Source organism: Haemorhous mexicanus, chromosome 2 (assembly GCF_027477595.1).
Source record: "Haemorhous mexicanus isolate bHaeMex1 chromosome 2, bHaeMex1.pri, whole genome shotgun sequence".
NCBI classification, from domain to species: Eukaryota; Metazoa; Chordata; class Aves; order Passeriformes; family Fringillidae; genus Haemorhous; species Haemorhous mexicanus.
This window is the reverse complement of record NC_082342.1, coordinates 107,045,319-107,058,983: the sequence shown is the minus strand read 5'-3', so window position 1 is coordinate 107,058,983 and position 13,665 is coordinate 107,045,319. Positions and strand designations below refer to the sequence as shown.

The 13,665-nt window shown below is 38.8% G+C and overlaps 1 protein-coding gene across 5 annotated transcripts in view; it reads left to right on the top strand.

Annotated features, from left to right (window-relative positions):
* The window catches only part of SH3KBP1 (SH3 domain containing kinase binding protein 1), a 212,830-nt gene that overhangs the window by 115,342 nt on the left and 83,823 nt on the right, over window positions 1-13,665 (top strand). The window lies entirely within an intron of this gene.

Here is a 13,665-nt window from a genome sequence, read left to right as displayed (position 1 = left end):
GAAAGTACAAAGTGGCTTTTTTAAAGTGGAGGAATTAAAGTGCCATGCTTTCTATGACAACTCCAATAGATGAAGGATTCATAATTACTGGTGTGGGACATGCAGCACTTTTTCCCTCCAGGTGCTGAGCATGTTTCTATCACCTCCGACACCCACTGCCCCAGCAGCCAAAGGGAAAAGGGCCAGGACTGGGACATGGACTTTGTTCTCTCATTTACAGTGGGCCAGTACTGCTGCAGGTGAAAAGCATGTTTGGTAACTAAGTTTGCAATAGTATAAGCATGGGAGTGGGTTGTCCTATTTATAACTTCTCGTGGAGAATAACCTGAACCAAAAGTGTGCTGTTACATTAAATGGAAAGCTGTTTGTCCTCATGTTTTTTATGTTCTTCAAGCAGCTATTACTTTTTTTTTCTCTAATTCAGTGATCAAATCTGAATTTTCAGAGACAAAAAAAAAAAATCAGCTCTATTTGCATATTTCAGGTTAATTCCACAATACTTGCCAAGCTCTTCCTATTTTTAGCACTGCAGATGTTCATTGCTATGTAGCATTCTCCTGAGATCTCTGAATAAACAGAAGTCAAAGGACTACCAAGACCTTTGTAAGCTGATTTCAGCTGAAATTTACCAAAACCTTTATATTTACTCTGTCAATAAAAGGTAGAAAATTCTAACACTATTTTCTTTTTTCCTTATTTTTTCACAAATTTTTCACTCTTATTCCATATCACAAAAATAAGATCCTGAAAGCCCTAACATTTGCAATGATGAACATATTTTATCTCTTATTGTAGTGGAGTACATTTTCATGTGTGAATGTGTACTGGTGACCTAGTCTTGTGGTCAGTGCTGTTCAAGATATTTAAATGTAACATTCCTTCAGACTGGAATTAACATATTTTAAACTTTAAAATTTTAATACGATGGAGAGGGAGAAAAGTCACTAAGTGAAGGTGCATGTTTCAGTGAGATTGCAAACTGCTTTCTATAACCTGTATATGCTCTCATGAATTATGTTAGTTATAAACACAGTGAGTCTTGGAAGAACTAATTGTGTAGAGCAGTTTCAGCTCTGGAGTGTGTAGTGTTTGGTACTATATAAGTGAATAGTGTTGGTGATAAAGTTCATAATGGAATATCCCAACTTTTTCTATGTGAATGAATGAGTATTCTTTCTTTTCAGGTAATTTAGTAATATATAATAAGCGAAATAAGCATCCTAAAAATGGCTTTTAACAAAGACATACATTGGAGTGTGCAAAAGCAGCAACAAAGCATTAACTCTTGATGTCCATTATGGCCTATGCTTTGTTCAGAGTCGGGTTTGTGCTGGTTCTGACTGTTAGTGGAACCCAAACCTGTGATACTTTTATGGAGAAGGCAGCAATAACACAAATACTGTTTTCACATCTTTAAATAAACTGTAGGTGGGAGATGGATTCCCTACTTTCTTGTATTTAATTTAATTCTTTGGAGGTGTTTTGTGGCTATCTAAGATGAGGAGCTATTAGATATACCTATAAAGCAAAAGAACACTGTAAACCTCTGAGAGAGAGACAGTGACTCAAGGAATGCTGAGATTGTTATGGGGATTTTAATGTTTTTTAATTTATTTTTTCTTCAAGTAAAACTATAAATTTAAGAATTGCATTCCCCTAGGAGAATTATGGGACATATACATCAATTCAATTTTTTCTATATGTGATTTGTGTGATTGATACAGCTGTTGCTCTCCAACACACAGTGCTTCACGAGGCTCTATTCAGGCACACTGAATACCTGGATTTGAAAATCTCTGTAATCAGATGGCAAAAATTTCCACAAGTTTACACAACTGACAGGCATGATAATCTCATCCAGTCTGAAAACATATTAAAAACATTGAACAAGTAAATCCTGGAAGATTTGGCCATCAGTCTAGTAGCACTGCTGAAATGCTCTGGGTTACATCTCAGAGAGGTGTGTGTGCATTCATGCCTAGGTCAGCTCCTTCCTCCATGGATGACAAGATGTGACAGCACCTTAGATGTGCACTAACTCCTTTTTGTTTCTCTGGGAAATTTGAGTGCACCTGTATCACAGGACTTTGCAAGGTGGAATCCCTGAATATGAATTCTGATGATGAAGTGGGCACTTGGGTGAGGGGTTGTACCCAGGCACTGAACTCAGACCTTGGGCAGCCACTGAGGTTCTGCTCAGCATTCAGAGGAGCCTAGACAGGGCTGGGGCTTGGCTCTGCAATCCTGAGCAGCAGCCCTGAACTGTTCAGCCCAGCCTGTAAAGTGGATAAGGTAATACTTGGCAGATTTACTATGAGAAAATAGCACAGGATGTGTGGAGAGCTGGCATTGTGCAAACCCATGAATATTTTAAGTTAATAATTAAATTTAATGCCTTGGTTAAATTTAATTAAACTTGATTTTTAAATCACATTTTACTGACCATCTATAAAGAGAATTTTTGAAGGGCAAATGTAATTTTGGTGAACTCAAAGAAAAAGAAGTACAGAAGAGAAAAATTACATAACTTGGCTTTTTAGGAATAAAGTTAATAAAAACCCATATTTCTCTGTGCTTCTGTTACAATCTACACCAGCCCCAATGGACAGAAAAAAGTCTGATTTTATTGGTTTTGTTGTGTCCATGTAAATTTTATGGCAGATCAGAGTAAACAGCCAGAAGAAATTATCTTGGTTTCTTTTCATGCTCTGCCATAGACTAACCTCAGAAGCTTGTTCAGAGCAAAAATTTCCATTTTTGAAGATGCCTGGGGCTAGTTTTAGAAGTGCCAAATATTTCTGAATGCTGACTGTGGGACTCAGCTTGAGCTATACTTGGAAAGGTTGGGAACCTGTGCCTCCCCTCGATGGTGTGTGCTCAGCAGGCTGGAAAGCAAGACTGTTGCAAGATCAAAATATCTGGGGGTTGGTTGTTTGATTTGAAGGTATTTGTCCCAGCTGTAAGGTGATTCCCAAGTTTCTTGCCTTCAAAGGTGCATTTTGGAATGTAAGTACAGACAGGATCAGGTACCCTTAGAGTAAACAGCAATTCCTTGCTCTTTAAAGCATGCTCTTAAATTAAAAAATATTGCCTTTCTTGGGCAAGCTGTTACAGCATGAACAGGTAGTATGCATTATCAATTTATTACTATATTATATACATGGATTATAAGATTATTTTCTATATTTTTCAGAGATACAGTATTAATTTTAAGACTATTTTCAATACCACTTGTCAATACAGCAAAAAGTTGACAAGTACTCAAAAAAATTCTATTTGAGTTAGTCACAATTTCATATTGAGGAGGTTATTTCAAAAAACATTTAGTATGTTCACACAGTGTCATGACAGCACTGAAAGGTGGCCTTTTGTATCTTGCTGTCTCTGATGTGTGTTCTCTCAGGTACAGCTGGGCCTCATGGTGTCTATCAACTATTTTTAGAACCTGTTAGTGATGACCCCTGAAAAGTCCTGCCTGCTGGAGCTAGAACTGATGATGGACTCATCAGCTGATGCTTCAATCAGGCAGCCTCCTCTGTTTTGAGTTCTTAAAACTTTAGATTTCCATTACTGTTTCTCTGGCTCTCCACAGTGTCATAAAACTTAACTTACTTTTCTCTTAGCAATGGGTTGATGTTTTAATAGCACTCTTTTAATGGTATCCTGTTAAAAGAAAGTGTAAAGATGGATTTCTAGCATTTCTGCTTCCTTGTTACATAGAACATTACATAAGGCAATGCAAACATTTTGTTATTAATTAAACTGCAATAACAAAACTAAGAATTAGCTGATTATAATATATAAACAAGTATAGCTTTTTATTGTCTGAAAGTCCAACAGAATGATATACAGGAAGAAAAAATCCCACACATTTTTGGTACCAAACTGGATGTGATTCTGTGTTGTGACAATTCACATATACTGGCTATTTTGCTATAAAATTTTACCAAAGACATCAATTTTTGTGATGGCATACCTAGGGAGGATTTGGAGCAAGCTGGCATTGGTATGTTCTTGGGCTTACCTGGGTTTTTGAACCTGACACACAAAACACTTCAGCTGCTCATGCCTTTACCTTCTCTTGAATTTAATGTCCTGAATATCAGAGCATGAGCTATCTCACTAGCAACAACAAAAAAATAATGGATTTTGTAATAAAAATGTTATCTTAAATATCTTAGATGAGAAGTGTTTGTACTTTTGCTGTTTTCCCCTCTTAATTTTAGAATTTTGCTTTTGTTAATGTCAATGCCAAGTCACACCTGATTAAGCTTTTAGCTGAAAAACCAATTTATTCAGGTTTTACTGTCCTGTCCTTCCTACTAAGCACTGTTTAAGATCAGTTCCCATGTCCAAAATATTTCCAGTAAGTGATCTTGGAAAGCTGCAGTATTTCTGATGCTCACAAGATCCTGGCACATTAAAGAGATGTGAATATTTCATTGCCCTGTTTGGATGTCAGCTGTGCTTGTTCAAGTGTACTGCATCTGCAGCAGGATGTTGAGCCACTATGAGTACATCATTGCAGTAATGATATTTTTTCAGGATTCCCCTGTGCAAGGCTGCAAAAACCAGACAAATGATTTTATTTGCAAGTCTCACAACTTGATGGACAACAGACCAAGCCTAAGAAGAATGCATTCTGTTGGACATTGTAAATAACAGTTTTAGCAAAATCATGAGATTCTGTTATCTGACATACATGCAGTAAGAATATTTTAACTTCATGTACAATCAGATATGCTTGTTAATGTTCTCGTCATTTTGCTAATGAGGCTTTTAAATGTCAGTGACTGAAAATACAGATTAAAACCTCTTCCTTTCCCTTCTTTTTACCATCATTCGATCTCTTTACCCCCACCCTGCCCCTTCTCCTTTTTTTGTCTTTCCTTCTCTTGCCTGCTGTCAGGAAAATCTGCCTTTGAAGGGACAATTCTGTACAGAGTGGCACCGGCAAAGATTGACAGCTACAGACGTTATAACAGTGAGTGTGCTCCAAAATCACCCAGCAATAGCTTCAGTCCTCTGAACTGGTTTGGTTTATCTACACTTGTAAATTGTGCCACTGCTACCCACTTATGGCTACTCTACGTGCATATATCTGTCTGTGAGCTGAAGTCAGTTTGCTGCTGATGAACTGCCCAGCCTTAATGCAATGAGAATGCACCTGTTCCTCCTGTGCATGTGTGTGTTCTGTGTCCATACAATGTCTGTGTATAAGCCCTCAAAAAACTGTGAATTACATTGGATGTTTTGGTCTCAGCTATGGATTGAATCTAAGACCATTTAGTCCCATCACTTTCGCCCCCTGAAACAAGAAGACTGTTGATAATCACCACTAATCTTTTAATTAAAAGTCAATCTGCTCTAAAAGTATAATTCCCATTGTGATTGTTGAACTCATAAAGTATGCTTTGCTTTTCTTAAAGGATATTTTGGCTTTTGATTTATTTTAAGTTTTCTTTTTTTGGTGATTTTAAAATTTATTTTTACTTTACTGCATGCTCTTCATTTGGCATTCTGTCTTTGACAGTTATTACTCACAGCATTCTGGCTGATACGTTTTTTCTGCCAAGGAGAGTAAAAGATATAAAGCTCTTTTCATTTCATGTTCAGGTTTTTGGCTTCTGCTTTTTAAAAGAAGGGCACATCCTGTTTTCGTGTTCTCTTACTGCCCTGGTAATATAGAAAAAGAGATGGTTATATCAGATGCAAGACAGAGGAAGCAAGGAAGACAGAAATCTGTCCTTCCAACTGTTTCCTCGTGGAGAAATCTAGCCAGAAGATTCACATTTGGTGTGTCTTAGTGCAAAGTGTCAATTCTGTCTTCCAGTGAGCAGGATGTTGTGTTATCTTTGGCATCTGCTTTTGCCCTAGAGAGCTCTCTCTTGAGAGGATCCATGCTATGCTGCCCTTCTTCCTCCTTAATGGGTGGGAGTGTTTGGTCTTCTACCTCTGAGGACTTCTCTCTTATGCATATTGACAGCAAAGGATGAAGCAGTTAAAGTCACATTATTCTATTCTGATATTTGCCCTTACACTTTTTTTTGTTGTTGTTGTTTTTCTCAACAAATCTGATCCTTTTTTTGAATGAAAATCTATGTGAATGTGTGAAGCTCTGAGAATTTCATTGTGGGAAATTATCTCCCTGTCTACCAGAATTCCTTTTTGCAGCTCTTTGCAAGCTCCAACCAAGCCCTTGCTCTGGCTGGACCAGACCATGTGGCTGGTGGTCTTCAAATTTTTGTGCTGCTTCTCACCTTATATCTCCATGACTGCTTATCAGCCACTCAAATTTCATGCTTCTTGCAGAGTTCTTAGACCCTCGTGTCCTCTCATCATGATGAGCATGATAAGGATTTATGAAGTTAATTTCCAGTATGCTTGACTTTGGACATAAAGATGAAGCTTCAAATCAGATTCAAGATCTGACTTTGGAGCCTTTAATTTCACAATCTTACTGGGTAATGCTGCCCTAACATTACCTTTCAAAGCTTCCCAAAAGCCTGGTCTCCATGCCCAGCCTGTTACTCACTGGGGGCCAAATCATCCTTCCCCTCTTCTCAAGTCAGCTAAAGTAAACATGACTGAAGCCAGGAGGAATTCAGTCACCTTTTGTGCTAGAGCTCTGCATTTAGCTCTTCTTGCTAATCATACTGGCCCATTGTTGTGCCATGTCACAGAAAAGAAACTGCATCAAACTGATTTCAGGGTACAGGATTGGATGGGTGTCTAGAGGAAAGCTTGATAGCCAGCTGCAAGAAGGCAGCTTAACCCACAGTAGATTGTCTCACATTGCTCTGGGCAAACACCCATCTAAACTTTGTTTTTAAAGCTGACAAAAGGTATCTGTTCATACCACCTGGAGTTGGTTTACTTGGAGGTTCAGTTCTACCTCCCTTTGCATTTGGTTGAGACTTGCATGTTTTTTCATGCTGCAGAGTTGTGTTACTTTCTCCACAAAGCTGCATCTCAGAAGGCCTGATAGCCAGCTACACTTATGGCCTGTTTGTTGCTTTTTGGGTTGGAACTGGGACTGAGGAATTGATAATACACAAAATCAGGTCAAATGGGGAAGTCTTAAACAAAACAAGTGTTTCAATGTTGTTACTATCAAAGATGCTCTTGCCTAAACTAACACACAAAAAGGAGGGTCCCTTACTCTCCCTGCTCCATCTATTTACAGCTCACTTCCTGCAAACTTACTCTCATGCTCTTCCTGAAGAAGCTGACTGGTGGTGCAGCCAGCTCCTTCCATTTCATGTCTCCTCTATGGTCCATATTTTTAGGCAAATATCCATGAGGTTATGTCTCCAGTGAAAACCATTTGGAGACATTCCTCAGAATTTATTTCATTTAGGGATGTCTGGTTAAAACAACTCATAGCTGCTCTAATTTCTGCTTGCTGATTTCTCTGTAAATTAAGCTGAAGTCAGTTCATAACTTTAGATTAGTTATGCATAGGCAATGCTTGGATTCGCCTGTATCACACTGCATGAAGTGTTGCTCAAGTTTGCAATTGAGCTTAGAGCTTTTACTTCACAAACACATGCTCAGTGCTCAATACTTTTATTTTGAAAGCCATTTTCCAACTGCTGCGTTTAAAAGACATTTTCTTACTTAACCAAGGCCTGTAATAGCTGTTCCGCTGCTTCTAGAGATACCTTCCACTGAAATATGCAAGATTATCTCCTGCAGAAGCACCCAGCCTTGCCTTTATATGCTGACATGGCTTTCTTGGTCATGAGGTGTGCCAGGCTCCGCTCAGCAACAATTCCAGCTCTTTGGCATTCTGCTCATCAACCTGCTGTCAGAAAATCTTTGCTACTGTGTATGCTGGGTGAAGAGAGACACACAGCAACAAAAAACTTGTCATTTTGTTGATCACAGCCCTCTTCTCTCTCATCCTGCAACTTTCTTGCACCTCCACGAACAATGCTTCTTGGATTTCTAATTTTTTTATTTTTACTGATTTAGTTTCTCTTTCTTGCTTCGCTTTCTTTTTCTTCAAAGATGCAATAACTGAGGAACAGTGCAGATAAAATGCTTGATTTGACAAATATTTGCCTCTCTTTCCTTATATGTGGATCCACAATGCTGTCAGTAATAGCTATTAGATATAATGGAAGAAGATCAGGATCGTTGAAACAGAAACATTCGTGAGTAACCTCAACTGTGTTTTGTGTTTTCTATTGCTCCACCACTTTTTTTTACCCTTTTTTTTTTTGTCTCCCTCCCCTTAATTCTTGAGGAATTATGGCTGGTCAGAGTTCTGAGAAATCGATATGGCTGATGTATTTATGATGTTCTAAACCCCATTTAGGAGTGTCAGAATGTGAGCAAAGCTCAATGGATGAGCAAAATGTGGATATTAACAGTTCTGAACAGAGGACAGTTGCAACTTTGTATTTCTCCTCACCTTGCTACAACTTGCTTGCAAAAAAGATCTTGTATCAAATACACAGCTGATACAGGTGCTGCAATGAAAAATAACATCTGAGAAAGAAAAATTATAAAATTTGGGGAGGGAAATTTTCATGATTAAAAATTAGCATCCTGTTTGCTGGAGAACAAATGTACAGATGACATGGGAGTGGGGGCCGTGTGTGGAAAATTTTTGTTGCCCAGGGTGAAATGTGAAATTCTTCTGTTGATTTGGATTCCCACTACCAAGTGGTTTTCCATGAGTTTCACAAAAGATCTGCTTGATGAGTGGGAGGTGAAGAACCCTGCTGTCTGTGGCTGCTTACCTCTCCTTCCACGTGGGAAAACGTGCCTGGACTTGGTGAGGGTGGTGACAAAAGCAGTCCCCAAAGGCAGAGGACAACGGTTGTCTACAGTTGTAGAGCTCCTAAATGAATGATTGTTCCTGTTGGCTCTTGGGGAAGTGGCTGGGGAGGTGGGGAAGCCACCAAGTTCTGTCCTGATGGCTCTGTGCTCGTGCTGCAGAAGATGCTTGTGCTGCATTGCCCTGAGTGCATGCTGCTACGTGGGGCCAGGCACTGCTCCCCTTCCCCTTGCATGACCACTTGTGCAAGCATAGAAATCTTGGGGCATCTCTTATGTGGCAAGAACTGTTATGCAAAGGAAAATTAACATGTTGAAAGCAAATGACAAAATATTTAGCTAACATAGTTACATTGTTTCAAGGAATGACTGAGAATAACAAATAATTACTAATATTGAGCTAGTCTGCCTCAGTTATTTGTACTTGTATAATCACTCTTGGTAAAGAAGCATTAATTTGTGTTTTGAAAGAATGAATTTATTAATCTTTAAAACAAGAAGAATCAACATGTCTTTCTTCTACAGTAGTATTTAGAATCCAATTTCATTTTCTGGTTTTGATTTTTTTATGACACTGGAATGTTGTTGTGGATGGCTTCAACAAAATACAGGATTTTGATAGAAAGCAAGCTCAGGACTAATGCCTTATAGGATGTGGGTATTTGTTCTGCGTTCAGCAGTACGTGAGGAAAAGGAAGAAGGACAGTTCCTGTCCCATCTACTGCAATTACCATCTATAATTTCCCCACCTCTGTCATGCAGATCGGTCACCCGGGCGTTCCGTGCTGTCATTCTCTAAATAGAAGGAAAAGACATATTTCCCCTCACTTTCCTTCCCTTCCATAAAAGTAGAAAAACTCAATAAGCTTCATTTACAAATGTCTTTGTTGTATTAAACACAGTTGGCAGTGACTCTCTGTGGCTGCCATTCCAAATCAGGAGATCCTTTGCATTGTCTCAGGTGTGTGCCTCTGAACAGCTGCCATTGCTTAAGAAAGCTGAGAGGTGCTTAGAGGGCCAGGACACCACTGGCCTTTACTGTGTCGGTGGTCCAGGGCCATAAATTGTCAGCAGAGAGAGCAATCCAGAATAAAGAACAAAAATTAAATTGCCAAATAATAGCTCAAAATAGAAAGCTCTGTAACCTTAGAATGTATTTCCTTTTCTGCCCTGCCATTTTAAGCTATTTAGAAATAATTTGTTTCCTGCTTTGAATGGAGTTAATTTTACCACAGCTGTTTATTTTTGTTTTAACAGCTTTAGTTACACAGCCCTTTATCATCCCTAACTATCTTTCTGATTTAGAATCCTGGTTTGATGCCAGCACAGCTCTGAGAGGCTGTTTCTGAATTAAGTCTGATGTTGTGGTCTCTTTTTAATCCCTGTTTGAGCTAATCTGTTTTGGTACATTTCAGAATGTTGCTCTCAAAAGACCTGTAACTGCTATAGCAGGAGTGTGGTGTGTTTGAAATGTCTTGAGGAAGCTAATCTCTTTTATATACCCATAGAGGAAAAAATGTGTGAAGTGCGAAATTCCTCCAGACATTTTTGAGAAAATTTAATCTTCATGAATACTAAATGAGCTTGCATTTTTAAGGAGAATGAATCAATAAAGAATCAAAATTCTGAGTGTTTTTAAAAAGCTGTAGACCCATATCTTATTCCAGCCAAAAGCTGGGAACACTCGGCCCCTGGGAATTTTAACTTTTTGCTGGTCATGGTGCCCTTGTTCAGACTTCAAGGAACTTCCTAGAAAAATGCAACCAGTGCTTAGATTTGAGCTCTTCCTTGTGGTGCTACAGATGATTCAGTAGCAATAAATCAAAGTAAAAGAATAACAGTTTTGCTTATAGATCCAGAAATTTGAAGTGACACTACCAAAAGACTTGAGAAATATGTCCTGGGAAATATTAAAGTTCTGAAAAACTTTCCTGTTATTAAGACTGATGTGATAGTAAGCATGTTAGTGAGCACCTTATTGATGTTATGTTCTTAGTTTGTCACCTCTCCAAATACTGACAGAGAGCTGACAGATTCTAGAAAAGTTCTGTTAAAAAAAAAAGGAGCACAAATAGGGAGAGAGCTGACTACCGTAGCTTTTATCCTATACTGGCTTTATTTGAAGTGCTTAATGGGCTTACAAGAAGAGCAAGTTGTACTCAGTGTTTCTGAGGAGAGCAGTTTGCTGAGCTGCTGGCCTCACCCTTGTGCTCAACTCCATCCCTGTGGCAGAGCACAGCTGTCTCGGGCTGAGTGGGTGTGATGGGCAGCAGAGAGGGGGACTGTGACCACAGAAATTCTCTCCAGCTTTTAATGTTCACTTAGCAGCCTGACCTCCCTGATACTTGTAGCTCTTCATGAAGAAAATTTCATACTTAAAATTCATAATCTGACAGTCTGTGTCACTCAGGTTCCTGCCTAGATCCCAGCTGCGTCCATGGGCTACATTTATCTTTTGGAGAAACTATGCAGCCAGCTGTGTTCTGCCACACAGCTAAGCTATTTGCATAGTGGCAAAAAATTCCATGAAAATCTGAACAAAAAAACCCCCCAAAACAAAAAAAAAAAAAACAACAACCCCAAACCCACTAAAACCACCAACAAACAAAAAACCCCTGTGACTGGAAGAGGAATATTTTTCTGATTTTACAAGGAAAGATCACCTGAGCCAGGTTGCAAGTGCACCAAGAGAATTGCTGATAGATACATACTGATACATGTACACACACACACATGTATGTATCACACACACATATATGTATTAGGGAACAACCCAATGGACAGAGTTTATCAAGCAAGGATGGGCATATTGTGGCAAATCCTTGCTTCCAAGATTTTATCTGTCCAAATCAGAAGAGTGTATCTCATGTACCTGGAAGGTAAGAGAGACTCTCCTTAGCATGCCTTTGATAGTTAGAGCATGTTAGACTGTTTTCTACAGGACTGTTCTGTACTCAAGCAATGCATTATTCTTTCTAAATGTTACTGCAGATCCTCAATTTATCTGATTTGTTCTACAGTTTCCACTGCATACAGTTCTTCTCTTTTGTCCCCTTTGTCTCTAGACCCCATCATGTTGTGGTAAGAGCACAAGCAGGGCTTTTATTCTTACTGATTTATTTAGTTAAGTACAGAGAACTTCTCAGTTTGGGTCAGTCAAAAATAGAGTAATTTAGGTCATTTTCCCAGGTGATCTGGAAGAACTCTTTTTAACTTTGAAGGAGCTTTGTATCTGATCACACAAATGCAATTTACTTTGGACAGACCACACTTCAGTCCATTCTGTCCTCATTAAAAAAAAAAAAAAAAAAGGAGTAATGCTGTTATTTCCTATGTTGCTTTCATTGTGAGGACTGTATACTGAGACAGCTCTGTAGCAGTAGAGAACAAACAACTCTTGAATTATCATCAAGCACAGATGGGTGATGCTTGGGAAATCTGTTGTGAGCCTGAGGTGAGGTTTCTGATATGAAGTGTGGTGCCTCATCACAGAAGAATGGTCATAAAAGCTGAAAATGCCATAATAAAAAACAAGTGATGACCCAGAAACAAACAAAAGCTTTATTCTTATTAGATCCCCTTGAGGTTTCTGATCTTTCTTTCATGTAAACTTCAAAGATCTGAAGTCCATGTGAGACCTGTTGAGTAATTCTCACAATTACTTTCATATTTTAATTCCATCCACTGACCAAAGTCCAGATCTTCTTCTTCTTCTTCCACAATTAGGGATGCAGAGAACCTATTTTAATAACCTATTTTAAAGATAGTTTTTATGTTCATTTCAGGGAGTGGCAGTCATGGATTCTTATCAGTTACTTCTGGAGGGAGGTGTCTTCACTGCTTTTTCCCTCCATCACAGAATAGTTTGAAATTTTGGCAAGGATGGCAGTAGAAACCTTTGGCAGAGTGTAATTTTCCATATAAAGAGATTTTGTTCAGCTAAAAGACAACAATCACTGCAATTTGAGTTTTTTGAGTTGTGGAAGTTTTATACTCAGCATAGTCAATTGCTGACCATTGTCTTTGCAGTTAGAAGTGGTAAATAAAGTTGGCTCTAGCTTCTGTCTCAGCCAGAGCCCCAGTGATTGCTAATTTGCAAAGCTGGAGAAGGTCCAGCTGGTAGAACTTACAGCTCCTTCAGTTACTGCCCAAGTCAGAGCAAGGGGAGGGAACAAGAAAGGGGCAGTGACTTTGCCACGATGCCCAAGCAGATTTATACCTGTCTGCCTTAATTTACCCTTGCATCTCTGAGTGTCTCTGCTGGAGACACTGTGCAGTGGCTCTGCTGCAGATAACCACTCCTCTCCTGCCCTCCAGAGCACCAGGCAGCATCACAGTCAATGCTTAAATTCCCTGGTTACTGATTTCCTGAGGTCTGGAAGAGAAGCAGTACACAGGATTTATTTTATTGATGGTAGGCATGCTACCATTCTAACTACCATAATAAATATGATAATTAACCAGATTTGAGGTTTTCTCTCAGGCCCATCTTAGAAAAATAAAACATAAAGAAATCAAGGCTTTTGCATATTTAAGAAAAGTATTGTAATATAATTATTTAATATTCATTTAAATTGCAATCCTGTACAGCTTATAGAACAAATAACTTGTTCAGTGTTATTTGAATTGAATTAAATATCTGAAGAAATAGAAAAGTTACTGATGTTCAGCAATAGCTGTGGCAGCCACTCAGGAGGCTAGAGGGCCAAAGTGTTTTGTTTAATCTGTAGTCTTTCTGTTTGTTTCTAATTGGGAACTTTCTCTAATTCTGCTTTTATACTCCTTTCATGTTAAAGATACAGAAAATCTCAGGGCAGCATATCATGGCTTTCCTGGTTTTGGCTAAAAGTCCTGATCTGACATGATTTCATTTCCTGG